Source organism: Silurus meridionalis, chromosome 12 (genome assembly GCF_014805685.1).
Source record: "Silurus meridionalis isolate SWU-2019-XX chromosome 12, ASM1480568v1, whole genome shotgun sequence".
In the NCBI taxonomy this organism is placed as follows: domain Eukaryota; kingdom Metazoa; phylum Chordata; class Actinopteri; order Siluriformes; family Siluridae; genus Silurus; species Silurus meridionalis.
The window spans coordinates 1,724,099-1,750,598 of NC_060895.1; the positions used below are offsets into that span (position 1 = coordinate 1,724,099).

Consider the following 26,500-nt stretch of genomic DNA (forward strand, 5'->3'; position numbering starts at 1 on the left):
ACAAACAAAAACAACTCAAAGTTAAAAGATAATATTTTAAGAAAATGAGGCATATTTGAAATACTTCTAATTTTAAGCAAAAAAATGCTTGTAAATAATTTTTTGATTGTTAATTTATTAAAATAAATAAATAAATAAAATTAGATGCACCATATATGGACTGTTGGATTATTTGTATTTTTTTTACAGAAAGATTCCGACAAACTTCACTTTGAATGTAAAACTCCTGAGAGCGATTTCACGCCAAATTCCATCATTAAAATGCCAAACAACTTCAAAAGACAAGTTTTTTTTTCCCCTCTTGCTTCGATTAAGTATGCAACCGTATACATATTTCATGACGCCAACCCTCATTTTCATACATCAATCGGAATGAACAAAATACTTCAGCGCTCCAATAACAAGTACTGATTTCTGATGTCTTTTCCTTCCATAAAAATAAGTCAATACAGCTGTCAGGTTTTGCCTTGAGAGCATCTTTGATAGATATTTGTGTGTATGTGTGTGCAAAATATATGATGTGCCCATTTGTTTATTTGATATATATTTATTGGTACTGAGCAATTTTTTTTTTGCATTTTTACACATTCAAGCGTTGTGTCTCGGAGTGTAAATTTAATAGCATTTTTTTTTTTACCTTTAAGTTCAGAAGCACGAAGTATAAAATTGCAAATCGTACCACCAAACAACAATCACATGCTTAGACTTGCAAATTTACTATTGTGCATTCTGAAATTTGGCCAGTTTACTCCTCACATTTTCCACTCCAGAATCGCACACGTTTACGCTTTACTCTCATACTAACGATATTCTGGAGAATTTCAGGAATCCTCTTATAATTTTCTTTACCCTTGCACTAGATCACGATTATTTTCTCATAGCCGTCCTGTAAGTGTAAGTGTGTTTTGTTGGATTTAAATAAAGAGGAAAAAAAACATGAGAACGAAACACAAAATAACCAGAAACATGAACGAGAGAACTTTCAGTAACATGGGAAGACTAACATTTAAGTGCTAATAATCAGTAAATAATCAGAAACAGGTGTGGGAAATCACGTGAGGCGACATCTGATGGTGCAGTGGCTTGTGGGAAATGTAGTCCATGACAGTCTTCTTCATTCACAATGTTTTTATATTTATATATATATATATATATATATATATATATATATATACACAGAATATTAAATCTTATTGTAATTTTTTTTAAATCCCATTCCACATTTAGTTTCCATTTCCTCTTATATTAAACTCCAATCTTCTAGGAGGATGTTAAACTAGATTTTGTAGAGATTTGTAAAGATCTGGGCAGCCACAAGGGTGTTAGTAAAGTCAGGTACTAATGTTGATGAGGTGAGGAAGATCTTCCACTCCAACCCGTTCAAAGCAAAACTTCATGAAGCTTGCTTTGTGGACAAACAAACAAAAAGAAAATTGGATTAGGGTTAATTAACATGTTCAGAGTTTTTCTGGGTCCTTCAGTTTTCCAATTTTTTTGCCACCACCTTCTGATTCCTTCCAGGTGTAAATTTTTTTTCTCCATTTAAAAATTGTGACATCTTGCCATTAGAAATGTTCTGTCAAAAAATTGCCCTTTTTTCCAATCTGGCCCGAGACAGACAGGGTGGAAACAAACTTTATATTATTTTTAAACTTATTGTTGACTGCCTGCGTTTCTCCAGGATACACCCACATTTCAGACTTCGCATAGACTTCAGGGTTTTTTTGTTTTGTTTGTTTTAAATGCAAAAATCTATTCATTTTATTTTACTAAAAAAGTTTACTTTAAATCAGTTGACTGTAAAAATGAGAAAATAGATACAATAATTATATATTTATATATATGTGAAAGTGTGTAAATACAGTGTTAAATGACGTTTGAGAGACACATACATATTCCTTTTGTTTCTATGCAACAAACACAGTAATGTAACGTTATGAAGATTTCCTTTGCCTAAACAAATCTATAAATATTTAGATGTTTCATTTCTTTTTATTGAAAAATCTTTTCTTACCATGAAGAACAGCTTTACACACTTTCAGCATCTGGACAGTTCCTTTATCCAAACATTTAGCTAAAATACTTTGCCGTGTCCCATGTAAAAGTTGACTGAGACACCCACCCACCCATCCATTTACCCATCCATTCACCCACCCATTCATCTATTCACCTATCCATCCATCCATCCATCCAAGCACCCACCTATTCATCCATTCACCCATCTATCCAACCACCCATCCACCTATCCATCCATATAGTTAAGGCTATTGGTTAGTGATCAAAAAGTCAGGGGTTTAAACCCCACTATCGACAAGTTGCAATTGTTGGGCTCTTGAGCAAGGCCCTCAACCATCTGTGCTCCAGGGGCTTCAGGATTAAAAAAAAAAGTACATGTAAAAAGTAAAAAGGCTCTTTAGCAACTTCATACATGTATAAAATTTTATATTTATTTTTTCCCTTTAGCTGCTCTTCTTTCATGCAAATTCATCAACATCCAAAGAATAAAACCATCCATCTCTCCACTAAAGCTGTGCTTAGCAAATTATTGCCGATAAAACGAATCCAAACAAATCGTCGCATTTTAAAAGTGTGTTTACCAACACACCAATTTCCGAGCATCGGGAAAGCAACAGCTGCGACCGACGAGGACCTTCCAGATTCAATTGATTGCTCGCTCGCCAAAAGTGCCGCCTCGAACCGTCCATTCTGCGATCACGTCACGTTCGCCGAGCGCTAATCGCTAGACTGTGTATCAAAGTTCTCACGCGCTACTTGCAGAGGATTAGCCTTTGGCATTGTGATGCTAATGAAACCTGTTGGGTTGGTGCGGAAGATGGGTTTGAGGTGTTTCAGTGTCCTCTCTCTCTCTCTCTCTCTCTCTCTCTCCCCTCTCTTTTTCACTCGCTCTCTTGCTGTGAAAGGTTCCGACATTCCGTCACGTAGTGAATTGTAATTCTGCAGACCTTTAGAGGTTTTGTTCGACTCGATTTGGAGGCCCCACACAGCCTCAGGCCGCGTTTCTGTATTCATGAGAAGCATCGGCGATGATTAAAATGAGGGATGTGTGTGTGTGTGTGTGTGTGTGTGTGCGCATCTGCAAGGCCGGTTTGTTTTGTACGGTGGCCTGGAGGAGCCAGACCCGGTTCCATCAGCCTTAGGCTATGGTGAAAACCTCACGCTGTCTGTCTCCGGTCCGTGTCTGCTCCGGTTTTATAAACAGCCCTAGAAGAGAGAGAGAGGAAAATGTGTTCTGCGTTTTAAAATCTGAAAGTACACTTTCTGAATGCTACACGTCTGCACATTGGGTTTGTTTGCAAAAAAAACTTTCTGCAATTCAAATTTTAGGTCATTATTATTAGTCGTAGTAGTACACAAATCATAGACGAAAGTCATCACCAAAATGATTAATCAAATTTACTATTAGATTTGATTTGTTTCTCCTTTTGCTGTTTCCCTTCTTTATGCCTTCTATTGTTCTTTTTCTCCCCCGCTCCGCTTGTGTATGATGCATCGCTTTTTTCCATCAGCACATTCCAGATGATATGCGTATGTGTTCAAAATGTTCAAGAAATAGGAGGGAGGGAGGGAGGGAGGGAGGGAGAGATGGAGAGAAAGAGAGAAACCCCTAATGAATGCAGGACAGAAAGAAAAGGAGAGAGATAGAGAAATAGAGAGGGAGAAAAGAGGGAGAGATAGAGAGAAAGAAAAAGCTGGGTATGATGAAAAGAAGGAAAGAGGGAAAGATGGAAGGAGGAAGAGGAGCAGAAAGCTAGAGAGAGAAAGCAGGATAGAAAGAGGGATAGAAATGCATAGAGAGGGAGGGAAGGAGAGGGATAGATGGAAAGAAAATGCTGGAGAAAAAAAAGAGGGAAAGAGAGAAAGAAAGAAAAGGAGAAAGCTCGACAGAAAGCAGGATAGAGAATGGGATAGAGATGAATAGGGAGAGAAAGAGATGGAGTTTAAAAGGAGGAGGTAAAGGGTACATCACGTTCACAGCATGAAGTCAAAGCAGCTCCTTCTTCTTTTTAAAGGTGACATTTTTTGGGGAACATTTCAGCTGTTCAAAGTCCAACAGTAAAAAGTGCTTCGCCAAGACGCTTGCGATTTGCAGCACCTGTTACACCAAGATTAAAGCTTTTTCACCTCCAGAGCAAACAGAAAAAGGAAAAAAAGTGTATGACCAGCGGTGTGTGGATGTCTGAGGCACTGATGATGGTCCTCTTGATTTTTGTGGAGATTCGTGAGATTTTATTCATCCACTTGGGTGACTGATTAATGGAGTTCCATACGGTTGGAGCTCTATAGCAAATTATCTTCTACTCCGAACAAATGCAAATTATGTCTTCATGGAGCTGGTTTTATGCCCAGGGGTCTTGTTAACAGGTTTGGGTCTTCAAGTTCAGGCAAAGGAAAAAAAAAATCATGTTACATACTGTACAAAGAAATGCCTCCAACTTGATGATGCCAAAGACATGTGGCTGGAAAAGTCAGGTGTCCCAATACTTTTTTCTTCTTCTTCTTTCGGCTTCTCCCATTAGGGGGCTCCACAGCGGATCATCCGTCTCCTTACCCCCCTGTCCTCTACATTTGCCTCTTTCAAACCAACTTCCTGCATGTCTTCTCTCACCACATCCATAAACCTCCTCCTTAGTCTTCCTCTTTTCCTCCTTCCTGGTGTCTCCATCCTCAGCATTCTCCTACTGATATACCCCATGTCTCTCCTCTGCACATGTCCAAACCATCTCAATCTCACCTCCCTCACCTTGTCTCTAAAATGCCCCTCTGTCCAAATAATTTTATCTGTACAATGTATATTATAATTTGCTATAAAAATATAAAAATCTGGCTAACTTTAAACACCGTACAAAAGCAACCTTGAAGCGTCGAACATCTATGATTGCTCAAAAAATCAGGAAAGTCTAGACAAAAACCTGACTCTCCCACCACCATGCTTCAACATGTAACACAGAAAAAAAAAAATCAGGCTAACTTTTAACAGTGTACAAAGTGAAATCGAAAAAAAAATTCAATAAGCATTGGACAACTTGGATTGCTCCGAGTAGCAAACAAAAGTCCAGACGTGAACTTGACGCACCCACCACCATGCTTCACTAAGGAATAAGAACGTTCCTATAAACTGGTGATTTGCTCTGTGTTGAAATGTGGGGGTCCATTCAGCATGCAATGGAAAACGAATGAGCTTATGATGATTTAGGATGCGTCCCATATCTCCACGTTCGCCTGAACCACTGATCAGGAGGGCTGTTTATCTTTTTTCTCAGAGACACCTAGACCTGAGGGTCACTTTGTTCGAGTCCAAATGTTCAGAGTGTATCTCAGCAATCGCACTCAGGTTTCAGGAGCTGAGGATTCTGGGCCTCTGCTCGTTCAATAGGCAGCTTCAGGGGGCTTTAAAGGGCTTTTCCTCCCCTCACACTTCAATAGTTTTAATTGCTTTCGAACACATGGTGAGTGCCAGTGGCAGAAGAGAGAGAGAGAAAGCGAGAGAGAAAGTGCTGGAAAATGACATCAGTATATTAAAACATTAATGACACGGCTACAGTTCCTGTGTCGGTTCTCCGGCTCTTTCTTCACACATTCCCCCCCCCAATACGTTTGCTATCTTTATATATATATATAAAGGACAGAGTGTACATGACTGGAAGACGAAACAACACACTGACACACACACACACACAAAGTGTGTTATTTGTCTGCAGGCTTGAGGAGGGGGAACAACTTCCCTCTAAGCCGACCCATTAACACCTCATCAAACACCGGCTAAATTTGAGCGCTTGCAAAGCGAAAAGGTTTTTTTTTTTCTTCTTTTGACTGGGTTTTTTTTTTCCCTCACACACAAGTTTTCAGGGTTAAGACGAGGTCTTGTGTTTTCATATCGCTGCTTGTCACCGGGCCCGGTGCTCATGTGTTCCACCCTCAGTGAAGGTTAATCCGCAGGTTTCAGCCACAAGATTATTAGTTTTACGTCAGAAGCTCTTCGGCGGGATCCTCGACTTTGCGGAAACGCCGCAGGACAGGATCACGGCTCTCAGGCTACTTCAGTGGTGTCTTTCTAACGGGTAACATTCGAGCCAGCTAAAGTATGCGGACACCAGACTTTGCCAGTTGTGTGTGGTTCTTTACCAAACCGTTCAAGTTGGAGGCACATGATTGTGTGTCTTTGTAGCATTAAATGTCCGTTTCGCTTGAACTAAGAGAAAATGCCTTTGTAATCTTTTGAGGTCACTCTATACAGTGTTTAATGTTTGACAGATTTGTTCATGTTACATGCTGAAGCATGGTGGTGGAAGCTTTTTTTTCCCCCACATCATTTTGTACGCTGTTTTTACCAGGTTTTTTTTCACCAATTTTTACAGCAATAATATTGAGGGGCATGTCTGAGTTTGCTCAACTGCATAAATATTAAATCAATTAATACCTGAAGATCTCCATTAAGATCTGTTCTACATAGGTTGGACTGAAAGATCTCTTGCTATACAGCTCTTTTGAACACCACCCCAGGCCTCCTCACCTCCATCATTGAAATCTCACAAATCTCCAGAAAAACTAGTAGAACATCTTCCCAGAAGAGTGGAGATTTTAATAACAGGAAACCTTAAACTACATGTGAAAAAAAGAGAAAAACATAGCAATCTTATGGTCAGGTGTCTGCAAACTTTTACTTATATAGTGTAGGACATCTGGTTGGAATATTTCCTGCTTCCATGGAGCTTATTTCTGGAAAAAAAAAAAACAGGGTGTAACAACGCATGCATGCGATACAGCAGGACTGTTTGTTTCCTTTTCTTTTTCCATTTGTGTGTGTGTGTGTGTGTGTGTATGTGTGTGTGTGTTAACAGACTGTGGCAATATCGACATTCCCAGGTTGAAATTGAATTCGAACTCCGACCTCGTGTCGTTCGTTTTGTTCCCCACGGAACTCGAATAAAATTAAGCACTACATCAGTACATTAAATTAAATACAGGTACAGATCGGATTTTCCTCTCCATTTAATTCTGCTAGGGTTGCACGTATCCGTGTGTGTGTGTGTGTGTGTGTGTGTGTGTGTGTGTGAGAGAGTGTTGGGGGTGTTTTATGTCTCAGGAAGAAATCTCCAAAGAGAAAAAAGCGCATTATGACTAGTGCTGTATTAAAGCCATGGTCACAACATATCTCACAGGATGTCCTACAATCATCTCACACACACACACACACACACACACACACACACACACACCACTGTTTTTCAAAATGTATTATTTGCCCAACTCTTTTGGCATGCTACAGAGCGCTGCATCCGGACAGGAATCTCATACAGTGAGAATGAACGTCATCACTAAAGCAAGAAACCAATGAACACAATTCAACACATCTCTTTTCACTGTAGCCACGACTGCACCTCCACATACATCATCTCCAGCAGAAGCATTGATATGAATCTCATTGCATTTGTTTAAAATCCAATATATTTGTACAGTTTGCTACAGATTGGTTTGCAATCTCTGACTAGCGCCCTCTCTGGCCAGTCAATTAACATGAAAATTGACCTTATTAGAAGTCTGCTAGACGGCCCTGGTGTCGAAACTTAAATGTAGCAACAGTCTTTAACTTTCACTGTTTTTTTTTGAAAGCCTCAAGACGGATTTCTTTGACCCTGAAAACACAATCTGATTGGACAGAAACTCAAACAAGCATAAACTACCAGAAGCAGTGCAACTAAAAGAAAGGCTTATGTAAAAAAAAAACAACAACACTGTTAGGAATAATTTAATTCATATTCATGGAAAGAATATATATGCCTTAGGACTTGGTTTTCCTTGTTATTAATATTTTGACTTTTTCACACTGCATTCTAGACGTATTTGAAATGTGAAATGATCAGACACATGATGGTGCGTTCTGTGTTTGATCAGGAGTGCTATATCAAGCACCTGTGGTCATAAAGCTCTGCTATAAAGGCTGGCGTAAGCCTCAGTAGAAGCTTTAGCACGTGGCTCGGTGCACACGTGATCACTAGCAGTAAGAGTTCTGCGTGGGAGGTGGGAGCACTAATCCCGGCCGTTCGGGATCCACTCTGCGTTCAGAGCGAAGCTTTAGGACTATGAATAACTCATTTGTCGTAAAGGCTTTCCGTTTGGAATATTAAATGACGGCTGCCGAGAAGACCCGTGTTCAGGAATCTCTCGGCTGAGTGCTAATGGAACGGCGCGAGGCACGCATTACTCTTTTCCCGACCTGCGGCCTGCTTCGATTAGCTGGAAACTATTTAACATGGCGTACGAAGGAATCCGCTCGACCGCTCCAGCAATTAAAGGAGAGAACAAGCAGCAAGTAAACGCGAAGGTTTTCCGCTTGAGCGCGACATCCAATTAATGCAAATCGGAGGCTCTCGAAAGAATCATCACCTCGCGTGGAAGTGACCACCAGGTTTCGTGTGAATAAAATTGAATTTGATTTGTACCAGCCCTTTTAACAATGCACATTTCCCAAGGCAGATAAATTGATTTTCTACGTCAGAAATCAGTCCCTATATTTCAATGTCTAATACGCAAAATAGTGGCGACATTTTTCGAGAGGAACCAGACACTTATTTCCATCTGGATGATACCGCATGTCCATTCATCATACCGTATTTTTATTATTTACCGAAGCAGCTAATTTATACATTTTTCCTAGGTTTTTCCCGGTTTCACAAACTTCAAGCCAAAAAACTGAGCGACATAACATTAGACCAATGAAATTTCCAAACGGAAACGAAAAAACGCACTTTACCTGTGTTCTGAGCTGCACAGCATCGGGAGAAAAGCTTTTTAAACGCACAACGATGCCAAAAGATAAACTCCCGAAAGAAATAGTTGTGAAAGGAAGGAGGAAGACAGTGAACAATGACTTTCTTGGTCGGCTACTGTTTAGATACAAGCCGTTGTAACGCGTTGAGTCTGGGTGAAGGGAGAGCTCGCTAACTCCAGTTCCAACAGAAATCATATAAGCACAGACAGGTTTCCAAAACTCGTGCTTTTTTATTTTTCTTGGCAACAGCGTTACAGGTTAGTCAAAGAAACTTAGAAATGAGCATCAGAAAATAATAAGGACATATTCCTCGGTCTTGCGCACATGCTGTAATACCGGAAAAATGCGGCGGCAGGCTATTCCCAAAATACCGCTCTGCTCTTAAAGGAGCCACAATCTAAAGCAACTTTTATTCTTTTTTTTGTCAACGCTTTTATTCTATACAACATCATTTTAAATAAAATAAAGTAAATCAACGTTTACGACATTTTTCTCGTATTGCTACGACTTTAAAGTCGTAATATTTTGAGAAAAAAGTCGCACACCGGTGTGCAACTCTCCGGGGTCGATTTCTTTGATGAATTAATTCTTTGAATTACGTTTCCTACAGAACAACTGCAGTGTCCGTTTACTGTTTTTTACAACTTTCTGATCCTCCACATCTATTTGATACAAAAGAGAGAAATGAGTCTCACAATTCTATGATATTTTTTTTTTTCCTTCAAATATTACGACTTTAATCTCGAATTGTTAAGACTTTGTTCTCTGAAAATTCCGACTCCAATCTCAGAATTTTGACTTCGTTCTCAAAATATTTTGACGATCGACGAAATCGACCCTGAAAAATGTATACACTGGCAACTTTCAAAGCGTTTCGACTTTCACCTCGTAATCTTCGCACCTTCAGTTTGGACTTTCAGCCCAAAAACAGATTGATTATTAAGGTCATAAAGAAACCTTGTAAAAAAAATTAGTCATATATTAATTGATGGATTTTTTGTCCTTCGAGAACGTTTACGGCAACGCGCTCGCATAATCGCTCGTTTAACTTTTAACTTTATTTTTTCTCTCATGGGGAAAAAAACTCGATGTCTCCTAAATTGCGTCATGCAGGTGGGAATCCGGCTCGGGGTTTTACTTCTGATGCGCTTCTTCTTTCCCTTTTCGTTTTTTTAAAGCGTCCCGCTGTGACTGGTGTACGTTAAATAAAGATCCTGAACGTTCCGGCTTTCCTGCTTTCCGTCTTTTTTCTTAAATAGTTTCTTTAATCAGTTATCTTCATGAACCTTCCCTTCCATCTCGCACCGAATCGCATCCTTTTCTCCTCTTTGGATGACATGACGGCGAGTGGTGATAGCGATGGCGACCGAACGCTAAATCGAATATTTTATTGCATCGTAACACGCGCCGAGAGTTGATTTCCTCCTAATTCTGTGCAAATGTTATCGCCCCCCTCCTGCTGCATGCCGTATTCTAAACAGGCGGCCTCCTGCTGCTGCCTGGTGAGGCGGCGATGATTAATTCGCTTTGTGCTGCGGCAAATGTTGCGGGCTGAAGTTTGGCGGCGACACGATTAATTTTACATGCCAGGGGCTTGTTGTAATGCGTCAGTCGGATAGATCCGAGTGAAGGCGCTATCGGCTTGTTCGTTACATCCAAATCACTCCGGTAATCTAGTCACTGTAATTATTATATTATTAGACAGACTTTTTAAGAAAACACGAGCGTAAAAATCTCAACGCATTCGCTCCGAGCGGCAACAGAAAGAGACAGATGGAGCCTCCGCCTGAGCGATGAGGAAAAAAAAAAAAGCTTAGGGGTGATTCGGAAATTGACCCGAAAATCTAAGCAGGACGCGGAAACGTTGCACTTATTTAACACCGCGTTCTTAATACATATTAGCCAGCGCTAGAGGTTAAAGCCGCCTCCGATTAGAAAAGAGATTTATTAGCTCCGGAATTCACCCTTTGGTTTGATGGCGTCAGTGATGGGATGCTGAGACGGTACACACTTCATCTAATTTATGATGTGGCCTTGACTGTGCCTCGATACCGCCGTTGAAAGTCACCATATGGTACAACTATCACTTTTTTTTAAAGTCTTACATAAAAAAATAAACAATTTATAAAAAAAAAAAAAAAAGCACAGTGTCGTGAAAGAAAAAACTAAAAGTGTAAAAGAGAAAAAGGAGAGTAATAACCTGGGCTTACTTCCAAAAAAAAAGATAGATAGATAGATAGATAGATAGATAGATAGATAGATAGATAGATAGATAGATAGATAGATAGATAGATAGATATACTAGTTTTATTCAGGATAATCCACTTCCGTTAATTCCACATAAATGCTTTACAGTTGAAAATGTTCAAGCTATTGTTCAAGGTCAGGCCAAGATCACACACTTTCTGACATGATGAACAAAATCACACCCAATTGAGAGAACTTGACTATTCTATTAACGAAAGAATGAGACTCTGATATGATGGCTAAAGAGATGACACCTTTCCAGCCAGATGTGGTTCTTCTTTCAAAATGTTCTCACAATTGGTATAAAATGTCATTGGAGGTTGTAGAATTTAATTTTCCCTTCGCATGAACTTGGGAACAAGGAAGATTGAATCGTTTCTGTGATTTGATTCTTTGAATCTCATTCATCAAAATAAACAAATCTTTTTTTTTGAGTCATTAAGTTCATTTCATTTCTTTAACCACCTTCATAGCGTTTATAGGAGTCAAAAAGTACTCAGACCAGAAGGGTCGAGAGATGAACTTCTCGATTCTGTTTCCTGTACATAACCTATGAAGATCTGGCGACGCTTTGCTCATGCGCGTCCAGCAGAAAATGAACGGATCGCTCTTTGAGATGTCACATTAAAGAATCGTTTAAACGAAATTAATCGTTAATCAATGACTCATGACTGTACACAAAGCCAGTTCCATAAAGATATGCTTTCCATTGGTTGGAAGATATAGAAGACCTTCCTACTGTAGAATCTCTGACCTCAACCCTATTGAACAAGGTGAACTGAAACATTATCCCAGGCCTCCTCACTTCCTCACCATCAATTACTGACTTTACTAACACGCTTGTGCATAAATGAATCTCCACAAAATCTAGTGGAACATCTCAGACGTTTGGAGGTTATTATTACAGTAAATAGTTACTGAATGTGGAATGAGATGTGGAAGGAGCACCTACAGTTCCAATCATTGGTCAGGCGTCTTCAAACTTTTGTGAAGGTCTAAATCATCAGAAGATGAAAATGAAATTGTGCAGATTTACGTTATGTCCATTTTTTTTCGTGTAAATAAGACGGCCGTCGATTCAAGTCTTCGATTCACATCTCAGTAGTTGTTGCTGCTCTCGTTCGTGTCGTTTGTGATTTTTGGAAGTGTGTGTTGCTGCAGTTGCTTCAAATCCCAGCGATTCCTGACTGGATCCTAAATGCAGCGGATTTAGCATTCCGCCGCGGTGTCACATTCGGCTACAGAGGATGCTTGTCCTTCCAGCACTCAGAGCCATCTGTGGCTCTCTGTGTGTGTGTGTGTGTGTGTGTGTGTGTGTGTGTGTGTGTGTGTGTGTGTGAGTGAGTGAGTGAGTGAGTGAGTGAGAGAGAGAGAGAGAGAGAGAGAGAGAGAGAGAGAGAGAGAGAGAGAGAGACTGAGTGAGATAAAAAACAGACAGAAAAAGAGTGAGCTAGGCAGCCTGTTAGCATTTCCAGTCTTATTCATCACTGCAGGACTGGGCATCTAAGTGACCTGATTCAAATTCTGGACAGAGACACAAACATGAATCACTCACACACACACACACACACACACACACACACACACACACAGCTTTAACACCACACCATGGTAATCCTCTCGAAACCTTTACCTCATTACTCATACCTCGCTCTTGCCACTCTGTCGTTATTACTAGCGCACTCATTGTTTTTGGCCTAAAACACGCAATATTTATCTTATTAGCGTTAGCACGTTTTTAAACGCGGGGAAACGCGCTCCGTCCTTGAATGCGGGTCCACAGCGCAATCCTTGAGGACCCAATTTCAAGGACGGAGTGCGTTTCATATGTATTCCGTCCCAGAACGCGAACGCGGCAGCCGGCGAAGGCTGCGCGATGCTAATGATCACGCTCAGGTGCATTGGGGGGTGCTAGGGGAAAAGCCTGGAACTTTATAGAGATATGTAGAAGAGATACAACCATCTTAAAACACTAGGAACATCAATGCTCTGAAGGTTTGGTTTGGAACAAAAAAAAACAGGAAGTGGTCAAGTGTTAGCAAAACAAAAGACATCCAAGGCAAGAGGCATCAAAACCAAGAAAAGAGGCAGAGTTAATAAATGGTACAGCAACATACTTTGTGTTACTGAAGTAAAAGTAAATGTGCTTTTACTCGAATAAAAGACCAAAAGCCTTCAAATGTACAGATCAGAGTTTTTATCCTCATAAGTAAAAAGGAACGACTGATTTCGCAAAATGGAGTAAAGTTAAAACTACGATATTTGAAGTTAAAGTAAAAATCTTGGAAATACTTCAGTAAAGTGCAGATTCGCAAAAAAGCTACTTAAGTACAGTAATAAATGACATTTACTTCCTTCCTCTCCCCCATTGGTGGGTTACTGATCGAAAGGTTGAAAGGTAAAGGTGAAGCTCCGGTATCACCAAGCTGCCACTCTTGGGGTCCATAAGCAAGGCCCTTCATCTGCTGGAAGAGGGCAAAGTCCGCAGGTGAGTAGGGTGGGTACAGAAGTGGGATCACATGAATGCGTTCTCTAAAGATCATTGTGCACGAGTTGCCGAACGACAGCTCGTTCCTGATCTCTCGTCGTCTTCCGGTGATGTTCTTTGGCTCTTGAAGCGCAAATAACAACTGACTGGTCCAGCAATTGTAGACCCATGATGAGGGATTCTGATTCATTGTAATTCACACATTTCAGCTTTTGAACAATGAGGGTGTAACGGAGGAGGAAACGTCAAAGACGTGCAGCAGTGTCGGAGCATTCCCTCCTGCTCAGGTAGAAAAGTAGAAAGTGCTGAACCTCAGATACGAATGAAGAAAAGTGCAAGACGAATTCTCAAAAGCGAAGCTCTCCACTACAATCGTTTTAAAAGCATAATTTAATACCTGCTCCTCCACTTATCCGAGATCACGCAGTCCTTTTATCGCAGATGTTTGTGCGCCAGTTGTGGGAGGTTCAGCTTGTGCATTGTGGGTAATTGGAGCGTGGGCAGGTGTAATTAAGCTTTAATCGTGTTTTAGCTGAACGTGACGTAGCGGGGTTATGGCATAGCTCGGTGTGAGGAGAGAAGAAGACAGAAGGATGAGCTGAGACAAGAGCGACATCTCAGGGGGAGGACAGAGAGACTCTAAATGAACAGAGTCTCTTTGAAAAAAGCTGCTGCGGGAGAGGGAACGAAGGAGAAGTGGAAAGCGAGGAGAAGATTATAAGGAGACGAAAGGTAGGGAGGACTTCAGATAGAAAATGAGACGTTGGCGGGTGATGGAGTTGAGAGGAGACTATGATGGAGATGAGAAAATAAATGAAGTGAGAGGAGGAGACGGGAAGAGGAATGAAATTTCAATCCCCCATTTTGCAATGAAATAAAAGTCAGAGATGGTAAAAGTGGGAAAGTGAGGATGGAGGGAAGAGGATTGAAGGACGTAGTGGAAAGTAAAAGATGGTAGAAATAGAGGAGAAGGTAAAAGATGGAGAAATCACCATATGAAGAAAAGAAATGAGAAAGTGGAGTAGGAAAAAGATAGCTGGAGGAAAGAGATGGAGTAAAGAGCAGAGAGAGACAACGAAGTGAGGTAAAGAGAGATGAGCATGAGGAGAGAAAGGAGAAGTGATACAGAAAAGGCAGGAGGTGATGAAGACAGACAGGAAAAAAGTAGACGCAGATGGAGAGAGACAAGAGGAAAAGAGTGGACGAAACAAAAGATATCTGATGATAAATGCAGTGTGCTGGAGGAGCGATAAAGTGGAGATGAGAGCGATATCTCCAGGGAATAGCCGACGAGTGAAATAGATTCATCGGCGAGAAGAATGCAGGAGCGAAAGCCTTGGTTCGTTCAAGTTTGAGTGAAAAGTTTCAGCTTTGGTTTGACGGGAAGGTTAGCGAGAAAAACTAGATTTAGGTCTTTCGGCTGGGCGTAACAGGATATTTGGATTCCACGTCACTGAAGTTCAGGGGTTACCTTGTCAGACTTCTGACTTCACCTCCTGAGAAATCCCAGGCCTACCAAGGTGCTGATAGTGGGGCCTTGAGGGAGGCCTTTAATTCTTAACTCAACAGTTGTATAATTGAGATTATTGTACGCTACATCAGCTACATCTACACTAATCAGGGTAAATTTGAAAATGGTGTTATCCAAAAATGCTTCACATCCACACTTACATTTTTCAAATCATGTTCCAAAAGCCGCTGAAAAATTTTTGGTGCCTCAGTGTGGACTGAAGGCATCTCTACATGCTCGATAAGTGAAACATTTATAAAGTTTTTTTTTTTTTTATGAAAAGACTTGCTAAGGAATGCTAGGGAATAAATATGCAGTGCTTTCTGCTTTTGTGTTTAGAGTGTAGATACAATTGACTAAAATTCATCACCCCTTTTTGTACTGTTTTGCTGACAAGGGCTTCTGTAGCTTTAAAGGTATTTGACTAGATGATTTGTCTACATTTGGAAATGTTTTGGTAACAGTTATGAGCTTTGTCAAACCTTTGAGTAGGAACCTTCATGTTTCAAAATGCGAGTATGCCTCTACGTAAAAACAATGCAAAATATATGAGCCAGTTACCAAACCCTGGAAGCTCCACCCCTCCCTCTTATAATTTGACATTATCTGACGCCATGTCTTGTTTTTCTGTCAGGTCCCCTGGTGGTCTAGTGGTTAGTATGCGGCGCTCTCACCGCTGCGGCCCGGGTTTCGATCCCTGGTCAGGGAACTAACCCCAGCCACTCTTAGTGCCGGTCCCAAGCCAGGATAAATGGGGAGGGTTGCGTTAGGAAGGGCACCCCTAATGGGAAAAGCCGAAAGAAAGTTATGTCCTGTTTGTCCGTCCACGTATTGATCTATTAGTGTACAGCCTGTCTGACTTGGCAAAACCCAACCATGTATGTGTGTCAGTTACAGAGGAATTCCCAAGATAATTTTTGTTTAGTCCTGTGGGGTTTAAAAAAATCTTAACCAAAAATCAAAAGCCGTTTTCTTTGATGAATACTTGGTATGCCACGTTACTGAAAGCAGGCAAGATAACTGGAAGGGAAGAAAGAATGCCTGCAGCGAGTATCGGTATTCAGAAATATATTCGCTTTTACACCACAGCCAAAGGTAGAAAATATTGTTTGCTACAATGTTCAGAACAGTATTTTTGTTAGGGGTTTTCAAAATCCAGATTGAAACAGATGGGCAGAAACCTTGCTAGGGCCGTTTTGCACATGGCGCCTCGGCGACTGGGGATCAGGTGGTCTTAGCCCTAATTTGAGTTGCTCCGAGTTGATTGAAGGGAATTGAAACTGGCAGGTTGAAACCTCTCTATTTCACACACACACACACACAGGTTTCTACATCCACTTTTCGATAGTTTTATATATTTTTTTTCTCCTCTCACTCTGAGCGGTGCTTGTCTGGTCATCTCATTCGCTCACAAATGCTAGGGTAGTTATTCATCAAATCGATATTTGTAAAAGTGCACAGTAAAATAAAAAAACTGGATTCGCTTCGGATTAAGGACCTATTTTCGGTTTAATCACGGCTTGCAAGTCGAAGGCAGGTGCGGTAATTGCGGACGGGTAATCGGGAGCCACTGCCGTGTCGGTGTAATTATAACATCCGTCTGATGGATCTGTTCTGTTCTGCCTTTGCTTTCTCTATGTGTGTGTGGGTGTGTGTGTGTCTGCTCTTGTACCCTTGTCTGTTCTTTGATTAAAGAGGGAAATTTAGCCTGGATGTGGGTCAAGAAGTGGGTTGCCCCAGTTTCCTCTTTGCTCAGAGTCTTGAGAAGGTCTGCAAGATCGCTTTTCTTCCACATCAGAGGCTCGAATAACAAAATCGAGCGCGCAGCATGCTAGGTGAGCAAAGCTTGCAAAAATTGCTCTCTTGGTTCCTAAAGATGGGAAACATTGTTTAAAGTGTGAACCCTCTGTTTGTGATCTAAGTGTTTTAAGAAAAAAAGAGGTTCCTTTCCAGCCATTACATTCGCTCTCCTGATTCGTTGCACTTCCATCCAATCAAACAGTCGTCTTGATTGTCGAGATTCGAGAAGCATCATCACTACCTTCCTTCATGATGAACGCAATCCTTTTCCATTCCTCTGCTATCCCTGCATGGAGAATTGCTAGCACTCAAAGACTGGCACCATCAGACAACCACAGCTGCGAGTCAGTGGTCTCGATCACAGCTGTCTCGAGTTCCACTCTGGCATCTGGATCGACTGCAATTTATTTGTATTTTTTTGGAAGGGGGGGGCAAGGCATATCGGTCTTGGGCGATTGGTCACGCACAAAAGGTATGATGGAACAAAATCCGTCACATCTCTACAGTTATTTGATTCGCTAGAAGTCGGTGATTGACTTGGATTCGGAACATGTTTCGGTCAAATGGGCTGAATGTATGATCTTCCAGAAAGGTGGACTGTAATAACAAAGACAACTGGATGCGAAAGGGAATCACCACCTGGAAGAACTGGCTGGTGTTTTCAAAAGCTGTGTCATTTATAACTGCTGATAATGCTAAACTTACATATTAGCCACTTGTTTGGACCTTTGTTAGCATGGAATTTTATATCGCTGGGGGGTGACACTGTTTATACAATATCTATACATTATTTGAAAGAAAAAGTATTGGGACACCTGCATTTTCCAACCGTATGCAATAAGAAGGACACCCTTGAGTTTGGCGCCCCAAACCTGTTCCAGTATGACACTGCCCCTGTGCACAAAGCCAGCTCCTAAAGAGCTGCCTTACATGAGTTCAAGTAGAAGATCTCCTTCTAAAGAGCTCCAAACATACTGAACAACTTCGGGACACATTTCTTGACTGCTTCCCAAGCCCCCTCAGCTCATTCTACATCAGTACCTGAGTTTACCAACATCTTTGTGGCTGAATTAGCAATATCTCCACCAGCACACTCCAAAATCTGGTGGAATATGTTCCCAGACAAGTGGAGGTTATTCTAACACTAAATAGGGACTAAATGTGGATTCAAAAAGTTTTTATGCAGGTGTACAAAAATTCTTTCCATATAACATATATAGACCACAATAAAGTGAATTATTGGACGAGTGTATGCCTGACAATTCCAGTCCTCTGCTTTTTGACCTTCACACCATAATTCTTTAAATACTCAACGGTCAAATCGAAATAAAAAGTGAGAAGAAAAGTTATTGATGGCCAGAAAGCTAGACAAAGTTACAAACAGATTTTTTCCAAGACAGAGTACTCAGAAGAAATCTCGGTCTACACAACGTTTTTATCTGTTGCATACTTATGTTATGTAATGCTTCAGATCACGGCGTTGCATTCCAGTGAGTTTGAGGTCAAGATTCTGACCTGGTCTTTCTAAAATATTTAAAATCTCTAATTTATTTCAGGCCACGGTCAGGCAGACAACTTACTATACAAAGAGAAAGTTACAAATCAAAACTTTTGCAAAGTGTCAAATTCTGTGCTTTTTTCAAGAAGTAGGCGTTAGATTTTTATCATGCCCAAACGAAACTTAATTCGTGGAGAGGTTTTCCATACGATCTGCGATACCCGTAGGCCTTTCTGATCAGGGAAGAATCACACTGCACACAGCAAATGCTTCCTCTTCAGTTTATTGCAGGCGGCAGAACGTTTATATACACATACAAAGAAAAGAAACCTGACCTAGTTGTTTCCTGTTTAGACAAGAGGATATACTAGCTGGCGATGTGTGAGTCCAGATAAGGACTCCCTGTTTACCTTAAAGACTAACATCGTAAATATTCTATAGACACTGAGCAGACAAAGGAATGTGTGTGAAACAGTGTGAAAACCATCTTAACACTAACAGTAGGCATCCAACAAAAAAGGAGTACAAAGACGATGAAGACAAATGTGGACACTTAGAATTCTAAAAAATACTAAAGCTCTGCAAAAAACATTCATTTTATAATATATACGAAATCAAAATTGGTATCAAAAGGTTTAGAGGGGTCTATTCTGACCACATCTGCGATTTCATTAAGTTAGAACAACGAGCACATGTGAAATTCTGTGTGAAACTCGGCAAATCTGCCACAGAGACATTTGACGTGACATACGTTTGATATACAGCGACGCTGCAACCAGTTGTTTGAGGTGTTTAGAGCGGTACATGCGCTTCAAGAGAAGGCAACAAGTGATCTGGTACTAGTTAAACCCACGAAAATGTTGAAACCGATGATGGCACCCACCCTTCCGACCAGATTTGGCTCCTGTGGACTTCGTCATTTCCTCCAAAAATTAAGATCCAGCTCTGCATTTTTGACACCTTCATGGAGATCCGGCGTGAGTCGCAGAGGATGCTCGACACACTTTGAGAAGAAGACTCCAAGGACATGTTCCAGAAGAACACTGGGAGTGCTGTGGTGCTGTGCAAGGGGACTGTTTTGAAAATGACGGTGTGGAAAGGTAGATAAATAAAGTACTTCTTTTAAACAGAGCTAGTCCCCAAATGTTTTGAACCTACCTAGTATGTATCACAAAGTAAAGCTTGAAGCCTGGGTGTGGTCATGGGACTGTAGAGTTTGGTTTCAGGTCATGCAGGAAAGCATGCTTGTTGTTTCAGGGTATTTTTTGTGAGATAACAGTCCATAGATTTGTTAATAGTTCAGCAGTAAACTTAATGTGGCACTCCTGGAGCAAAGAGGGTCCTGGAGCTTAAGGGTCCAACAGGGGAAATCCAAAAAAGCTCCAATTCACCCTTGCATTCATGATTTAATGAATAGTATCCCAGACCCCAAGTGTTAGGAATGTGAGAACATTTATATATGTAATCAAAGCAATTCTATTACCATTAATGGGGTCTTACTAGTGTAGATCTACCATTTGTTAGAGGTCAAAGCTATTTATCCAACTAGACATCAAAATTTTACATACCTATGCTATTCTTTTGAACTATGCTTAAATGTATTACCTTTAGAAGTTCTTCAGTTGTCCTTAAAGAACTTAAAGCAGGAGCCAAGCATGACCTGATTCCTCTTGTTTCTTCATTTCGTCTCAGGCTCTAATTAAATATCAATTACACCTCCTGTTTTGCTAAAAACAAAAGCATTATGTTAAACCAGTTCTTTGAAAAAGACTGACATCCCTTTGCTTTACAGGTTACATGCAGACAATAAAACCTTTTTCCTAGCATACTTACTTCCAAAAGAGCCCATTTAGCTAGTTACAAACTGTTAACTATCCAAAGAAGCAGCCATGAAGAAGCTTTTTTTTTCCCAGAGTGTATTGGAGGGAACTGAATTGTTTAGCTGTTTCTCTGCACCAACACACCTGATTCATCTCACTTGTTAATTAGCAAGTTTAGTCTGGCATGCTGGAGTGGGTGATCCCTCTGGGATCCAAATTAGAAAACATTCATTTAACACCAGCTCTATAAATTCATCTTCTCTCAACACGTTCTGCAAGTGCTTGAAATTAGCATTATTACACTGGCTGCACATCCAGCGTTCGAGCGAATTATGCTAAAAATCGGGCAAAAAAAATAAATTCTCAACAGCTGCATAAAGTATTAACACCTGAAGGAAAATGGTTGCGTTCTCCTTTTGAACCAGAAAGAGTCTGGAAATCTGTTCACATTTGCATTAAATGCATTAAAGTGGTCACCAAACCTATAAATTTGTTTCTCCACAAATTTATACTACACCTGAACCTAGCATGGCTAAACCATCTAGCCTGGTTCCTCAGATTCCAGCTTCATTCTGGACACCTCTTGACCAAGTCCCTTTAGGGAATCTAAATTGCATTTATCCTACACTCTCAGAGTTTATAATTTAGCACTATTTCTACTCTTCGAGATCTGAGATTATCTCCTCTTGTACCCCTGTAAGTCTGAGTTTCACTCATCTTCTAATCCTGAAGCATCTGTCTTCCATAAGAAATCTAATACCACTAATCTTGATAATTGGGTCCTCAAATTCTAAAGTATCCTTATCAGGTCCAGGGCGTATTTTCAGACTTTTTTTTACATTATAGATCTTGTAATGTCCATCATGTTGTGAATGAAGATCACCGAGCTCATTTCAGCAGACCGTGTAGCTTCACCCATAAAAATGACCAGAGTTGGGCTGAAATTAGCGATATGTGTGTGTGTGACTGATGCAAGCAGAGCTGAGGCTTTTTGCTTGGTTCCAGCAGGGTTAAGTGGATTATAAAGCCCTGTGGTTATCCTGTCAGCTGTGACCAACTGCGGCAAAGAGGATTTCAAAGCGTTCGTTCACTCAGTGCCACGTGCACACGTTGCATTTTTTTGTCACATCTAAGGTGACAAATTATCGCTCTACAATTTACGCCTCATCAAAGCGCATAATCTGCGCGGTTATTATTGTGATTGCGAACACCAAATGAGGGAGACTGTCTAAAGATATTAATAATGATGAATTGGATTACAATGTCAATCTCTTGGCCGTTTTAATCACAATAGCTATTTGGCCTACAGTGTTGGCATTTTAAACTGCAGCATAATGATAGCGATCGTGCCGATGGCCACGAAAAGGCGATGACGGAAGGACTTGAATAAACTCTGTCAGGAATTAGCAGGACACTATGCATGGCCAGATTATTCTGTCAGAAATCACAGGTGAGTGGGTAAGTGAGGACCCAAATGCAGGATGCCACAGGAGTAAGGTAAAAACAGGCGTTAATAAAGAAACACTGAGCAATGGGGCAAGGGAAAAACACAGACCAAAAAAACAGTCCAGGGTCTATAACATAGGCAAACAGGGCGATGCAGGGAAGACCAAACCAAAGCCAAAAAACAATTCAAAAAATCCAAAACCGGCAAACAGAACAATATAGGCAGGGCAAAAAAACTAAAACGTCAAAACAGAAATCGAAACCGGGTACTAGGGAGGCAGGGCAGAGCAGAGCAGGGGTCAGGAACAGAATCCAGAGCAGGCAGGCAGGGTGGCAAGAATAATCTCAGGGGCTAAAGTCTTGGGAGTCCTTAAAGTCCTAAAATGTCCACCGACCCGGAAGTGGGCTGCGTACCCGGAAGATTGTGACATTATCCACCCCTCCATGACCGTCTCCAGGTGGCCCTGTTTTGTCTGATGTCTGCGGAGTAAGAGGCGGCAGACAGAAAAAGCAAGGCCTCGCAACCTGCCCTGGGTGGGTGGAGGGGGCCTGGTGGAGGAAAATACTGGACAGGCACGAAAATCCTGGGGCACGAGGAAAGTCGGGTGCCTGCGGCAGACACAGCGGGACTTAAGGTGAACTGCCACAGGGAAAAACGCCTTGCAGGTCAGAAATGGACGGATGAAGCGTGGAGCGAGCCTCCAGGTGGCTGCCCCAAGCACTTTTTGGCCGATGTGATGAGGCGGTATATCCGTTCAACTGGTTATTACACAATATGTGGCCGCTCCATAGTCCCTTGTACTTAGGTCCTAAAAAAACATAGACTTATGATGGTGCTGTTCTGACCACGTGATTGACCACATCTCAGATTTTATCACGGACATCAGATTAGAACAAAGAGCAAACGTGAAATTCTTTATGAAACTGGCCAAATCTGCCACAGAGAAGTTTGACATGACATACGTTTGATGATGCAACGACTCGTTCGAAGTAATTTAAGCACAAGAATAGAAGATTATCATACCGTAAGAGGACAAGATGATAACAGTCATGCACGAGCCACACGATCTTCCTTCCGTACCCACACTACTCGGCAGATTTGGCTCCTGCGGACTTCACCCTGTTCCCGAAGATGAAGATCCGGCTCGCCGTTTTGACACCATTGCAGACATTCGGCGCGAATCGCAAAAGGTGCTTGAAAACTAGCACGTTCCAGAAGAAGGCTGGGGGCGCTGTATTGCAGTGGAAGGGGATGTCTATTTATCTAAATGTAGATAAATAAAGTCTTGTAAACGAAGCACGTCTCCAAACTTTTATGATACCACATCATACATTCTGACATTTGCAAAGGGGTTCAATTTTTTTTAGATTATTTGCAAATAAAGGACAATCTGTGAACTGTGTCATCAGTGTGACTGCTCACACAGTCGCTATCGTTCCCCATCAGCAGGGAAGCGGAGATAAAAATACAGCTGTCGTTATCACGTCCTGCCTAGCTGCGAAGGCATCGCTTTCAGTGGGAAATCGATTGCCATTGTAGTTTTTTTCTTTTTGTGCCTGTAAACGCGACGGCGACGCAAATGACATGGCGTTCGGCTCGGTACAGCTCAATTAGACACGCACACAAAACGGTGCTAATGAAAATGATGCGATTAGGAGCACTTTAATTTGAGCAAAGCGTTTTGGGAGGATTAGTGCAGGCTACTGGGGAAAGGCAACAACAGGAAATGAGGGGTGATTATTTATTTATATAGGATATATGCATGTGTGTGTGTGTGTGTGTGTGTGTGTGTGTGTGTGTGTGTGTAGCTGTTTTCATTCTCACATCTGGAGCTGAGATTATTTCTAATCTACAGTGCTTTGATTTGACCCTATCCCAGGTCAGGGTTTCAGAAGGGATGCTTTGACCTATAAAGTGTTTGGTTTGTTTAAATGAAACCCTGCTGTGTTCTACCTCACTCAGTGTGGGTTTTTTCCCTTCCTCAGGTGAAAAACATAGCAGTCAAACTTGGGTCCAAGAGCATTTCAGTCGAGGTGGTCTTTGGGAAGCAGATCCACATTGTATCAACTCGTATAGTAAAGGAGAAATGATAACGTGCTTTAAAAATACCATGAAAGATCCATGAGGTAGTTAAGGTTCTTTTATAGTCAGAAGGTTGGGGTTCAAGCCCCTGTTTTCGTCAAGGTGACACTCATGGGGCCCTTGAGCAAGGCCCCTTAACCCTCTGTGCTCCAAGGGCGCTGTATCATGTTTTTCTGCCTAATAAATCTTTATTATTATTCATTAATTAATCAATTTAGCTTCTTCTAATTGTTTATTGCTATTTAATGACGTCGAACCGAAAAATCCGAAATCTAAAAAAAACATGACAACAAATCAATTTCACTCAAAGTCAGATATTTCTGATTCATTCCATCCTTAAATGCTGATTCTTATATGGACAACGACAAAACATCCGGCTGAAAAAAAAACCCAATCATAGCATTAGCGAGCCTGACTACAACGTACATCCTGCACTGGAGGCAAAGGTCACGTTGTCCACAGAACACTGACTGACTATTAACAAATTCATTCTACCATAAAGCCGTGCTTATATTGCATACAAGCTTTCGATTCCCGTCTCGTGACCTCTTGTGGGCAGGCAGCGATTCGGGTGACATCGGAAATGTAAACGTCTTTTAATTCTTTTAGCGGTGAGTCATTTTCTACTGAAGCTGTTATTGTGGGAATCAAACAGAGAGGCATAGAGGGCGAGAGAGGAAACGCTCGACGCATTCAAAGCTGGATCAGTCGGCTGTAAAGCCCTGATTCTCCGAATTTACGTAATGTTCTGGCTCAACAGAGGCCTAAATGGATCTTCGACAGTCCTGTGACAGATGAGGTGCGTCTCCACATGCACAGCAGCGAGCCGAATTCCTGAAATGACTTTGCTAGCTAGCGAACGCCACAGGGCTTTTTATTGGAGACACCTGACCTTTTTGAACATCTTAGTCTTAATTCCCTGTTATAATAACCTCCAATCTTCTATGAAAATGTTCTGCTAGATTTTGGAGATACTGATATAGGTGAGGTGAGAAGGGCCTGGGGGGTGCAGCAGGGGCAGATCTACCAAATGCCACCCCAGCACTGGTTTTCCGTTGTATAAAAATTAAAAGTAATCAGTTTCCAAGACCGATTAACAGCAGCGGAGCTTCGACGTAATGACAAAATAAACAAACGCACGGAAATAATGGCAAGAAATCTCTGCTTTCTATTAAACTGTGGTCCGAACAAACGACTCTCGAGACTCTCTGCTTTGTTTTATTTATTTAATTCTGGTCTCGATCCCGGAGCATTCGTTTAAATGAGTATTATATGTATATTATACATTATTATAGATCATTTTGAGGAGATCCTCACATGTTCACAGTAAACAGTTTAACTCTGAATTAAATGTGGTTTATGTGCATTTGTTACGTGTTTTCGTATGAAGTAAATCAGTACTTCATTCCTTGAATCCACAAGAATCTTGCCAGGATGCATGCTTGAGTGTAGCCACCCCAAAAATAAATTTCTAGATCCACCCCTGGTCAAGAGATAGCAAGAGATCTTTCATTCCAACCCATGTGAAGCAGATCTTTGTGCACAGGGGCATCACGTTTGGGTCTGCTAGTTTTAACGCAACATGCTAGTGCATGCTATACAATTGTATGTTTGATAAAAACACTCTGTTCTAGTTATCTTCTGTGTTTTCTACAACCTATGTGTGGGTCTAATAGACCGTGGCAGTTCAAAAACAGCAGTAGACTCCCTCTAGAGTGTCCGCGTGACAGGGTGTAATTCCCCCGGTGCGTTCTGCTTTTCAGCGTCATCTATCACCGAAGCCCACGTGCATCTGATGAAGAAATCCTGTTCTTGAGTTTGCGATCCTTAAGCAGGTTGGTTCAACCAGCCCCGATTGTCGTATTCCGTTTCATCGTCTCCTGTCAGAATATTTTCGAGTAGTCCAGCCGTGAAGTGTTTGAAATGCACGTAACACGGCACTGTTGAATCTCTCGGCTCGAACGGAGTCATTTTCTACGCCGGCGTCTCTGACAGTGGGGCAGTCGCAAATCACAGGTTTGTGTTATTTAATGCGTTCTTTCAAAGTACGATATTGTTTCCATAGTTACGGCTCATGCACAGGGATTTGTAAGGCAGAAAGTCTTTTCAAAAATGACTGAAAATGGGTGTAGTGTGTAATCCGTGTTGCACTGATATGATTTATAGGCAATTATGGAAGGAGTCTCCAGTGAGAGCGTTGCCTTGTAAATCAGATATAAAAGAGCTGTAATGTAAAATGGTAAGGAATGGTTTTATATAACACAAGATTGCATATACAAGGTGGTATCAAAAGGTTTGGAGATTGTTTACACTTTATTTATCTACGTTTCCACACGATCACCTTCTAAATAGTCCGCTTGCACAGCATTGTGGTGCCCCAGTGTTCTTTTGGAACGTGCCGGATCTGTGTAAAATTAAAAAAAAAAACGCAGAGCCGGCTCTTCATCTCCGGGAAGAGGGCAAAGTCCTGCTGCAGCCAAATCTGGCAAATAGGGTGGGTGCAGAAGTGAGATCATGTGGATTGTTCTCCTACCATCATCGATTTCGACATTTTCAGGGGTCAAGCCTCGTTCCTGATCTCTCGTCTCCTTCCTGCAATGTTCTTCCGCTCTCCCACTCAGAACACCTCCACTGACTCATTGCAGCATCGCTTGACCGTATGTCGAACGTATGCCGTGTCAAATGTCTGTTTAGCAGATTTGTCCAGTTTCATGCAGAATTTCATGTTTGCTCTTTGTTCTAACTTGATGAAAATGCAAACCTTATAAAATGTGAAACTTTTTGATACCACCTCATAACAGGATAAAAGTTCATGTT

General features: G+C 41.3%; 1 protein-coding gene and 1 long non-coding RNA gene across 4 annotated transcripts in view; one reads left to right on the plus strand and one right to left on the minus strand.

Moving 5' to 3' along the window:
* Positions 1 to 26,500, plus strand: part of LOC124394186 (limbic system associated membrane protein) — a 507,895-nt gene that overhangs the window by 332,986 nt on the left and 148,409 nt on the right. The gene's annotated exons all lie outside the window — the stretch shown is intronic.
* LOC124394189 lies at positions 2,426 to 20,347 on the minus strand. Of its 2 annotated transcripts, XR_006927446.1 has the most exons (4): positions 20,168 to 20,347; positions 19,940 to 20,061; positions 6,684 to 6,738; positions 2,426 to 3,222 (listed from the first exon to the last, which is right to left on the minus strand). It is a non-coding gene; the product is annotated as an uncharacterized LOC124394189 (long non-coding RNA). The 2 variants fall into 2 exon arrangements; XR_006927445.1 differs by lacking the exon at positions 6,684 to 6,738 and having other exon boundaries at positions 20,168 to 20,310.